This window comes from Triticum aestivum, unplaced genomic scaffold (assembly GCF_018294505.1).
Source record: "Triticum aestivum cultivar Chinese Spring unplaced genomic scaffold, IWGSC CS RefSeq v2.1 scaffold108182, whole genome shotgun sequence".
In the NCBI taxonomy this organism is placed as follows: domain Eukaryota; kingdom Viridiplantae; phylum Streptophyta; class Magnoliopsida; order Poales; family Poaceae; genus Triticum; species Triticum aestivum.
Window position 1 is genome coordinate 1 of NW_025251592.1, and position 2,096 is coordinate 2,096.

The 2,096-nt window shown below is 50.0% G+C and overlaps 1 long non-coding RNA gene across 1 annotated transcript; it reads left to right on the forward strand.

The window, feature by feature from the left end:
* Positions 1 to 1,282: 1,282 nt before the first annotated feature.
* Positions 1,283 to 2,089, forward strand: LOC123177396 (uncharacterized). Its single transcript, XR_006488917.1, has 3 exons — positions 1,283 to 1,348; positions 1,718 to 1,843; positions 1,936 to 2,089. It is a non-coding gene; the product is annotated as an uncharacterized lncRNA (long non-coding RNA).
* The last annotated feature ends 7 nt before the right edge of the window (positions 2,090 to 2,096 follow it).

The following is a 2,096-nucleotide window of genomic DNA, read 5'->3' on the forward strand; positions in this document are numbered from 1 at the left end:
CTGTACTATTTAAATTATATAACTTTAAATATATATCGTTTCAAACAATATCTAGATATATATCTCATACCGACTATCTTTCCCCAAACAGTCCACCACTGAGCAACGAACGTATAGCAATTTGTTAATTAGTTGGACAACTGGATTCACATGTTTCAGCATACTCATTAGTCATCAACTCTTGGACAGAAAAAATAGCCTAGAGAAATCAGCTTGGACGCACCTGATGGGCCTGGACAGTTAGTCTGTGATGCGTAAATCAAATCTCCTGATCGATTTGACCACAGCCTTGGCGCTCAACCATCGGCAGTTTTCTGCTTTGCTTGGCGGCGTTGGCCCCTGCTAGCCCGGCGCTGATTTCTGTTCGAACTCATGGCGTGAATTCTACCGCCTGGCACTGCCGTCCAATCCTTGCGATCGCGCCGATGCCAAGCAGAAACAATCAAGCCGGGGACCTCGGGAATGCCGGAAAAGAAACGACGACCTAATTAATCGGGAGCAGGCTCACATCGTGAGGGATTTCGTTCAGAGAGGAGGCTCGGGCTATCGGACCAGGCTGGGCAGGCCAAGAACCATGCAAACAAAAGGAACGAAACGACTCCTTGGCGATCGATCGCGAGAGCGATCGATTCCGACCGCGCGTAGCGCACTTCCTGTTTCCTTTCCTTTTCTAGCTCGTTTCCTTTTTCCTCCGCCGCAGCTGCCCTGCCGCTTCCCTCCCCCCTCCTCGCTGTCGGCTCCTCCCACCGCCGCCGCACTCATCGCCGTGAACACCGCCGCCGCACTCATCGCCGTGAACACTGCCGCATCCCCATCCACACAGCCCCGCCTAGGGCTGCTGGTACAATCCCCACCACCACGCCGCCGCACCCGCTTCCCCTACCCACGCCGATTGAGACGGAGGGAGGGAGGACATGGTCGTTGGGGGCCGCCACACGCCTGGATCTGGGTGCCATCGTGCACATCCGGCCGGATCTGGCCGCCGCCGCGCTCGTCTGTGCTGGATCTGGCCGCCACAATCGAGGATCGGTGGAGGAGCACAGGTCGCGGCTTGGTTGTGGAGGAGGGAAAGGGAGCACGGGGCGGCACCATTGCGGCTGGAGCAGGGCTTCGGTTCGAGGGTGGCGGACATGGCTGCGTCGTGTACGTGGGGGAGAAGGACGACCGTGCACCCCGGCGTTCTCTGCGTGGTGGTAGTCATGCGCCGTGCCACATCGAGACTGGGTGTAGCACGAGCGGCCGTTGTGGCTGGGAGGTTATCTGCTCATCGTCCATCTGGACAGGAAGCAGAATGACTCATGACGTTACATAGTCGCCTACGAGCCAATGATGAGCAAACGAGGCAGCGGTAAGCAAGTCCCCCATTGGAATCTGAATCCTCTAATTCTTTCCTCAATTACTGACATACAGACTAGTTAATTTTGTATGGCTGGCTGCTGAACCTGTTATTGCATTACCTGCATCCAGCAACATGGAATTTTATATCCTTCAGAATTGCATCGTTGTCCAACAATATACTTCAGATTTTCCCATAATTATGGCTTAAATGTCATACAGTCTAATTTGGATACCTAGTTTGTTTTCTTGAAGCTTATAGATGTATGCACAATCTATATTCAGTAGGTGCTAGATCTTCACACTTAAAGATTCTGGATATATCCTCTTCTCTGTTTTTGCTGTTTTACAACAGAAACATTTACGCATATGTAAACTGCAGAATCGTGCAGCTGTAGGCTTGCAGCAGGTTGGCGGGCGAATGGTCATAAAGAGAAGATAACAGGCATGTCGAGTGCTGTGAGTATTCCATTCATTTAGACAACTACGTTTCCAAGATCATCAAGAGGTGTGTTGCTTTCCTTGAGAAAATCATCAATTTGTTTTAGCATTGGTCAAATCTGTTTGTTGATCTGAGATTTTGTATTCTTGCATCACCAGATCATAGTGTGACAGATGGGAGAACACACACACACCTCAATGGATGACATATTATAATTACGGAGACTAGTTGTAAGGATAATGGAGTGCAATTTTCTGATTCAGTGATCTGCAGGTTTGAAGAACTAATATTGTGTAGAAAATGGCAATCGAATTATTTA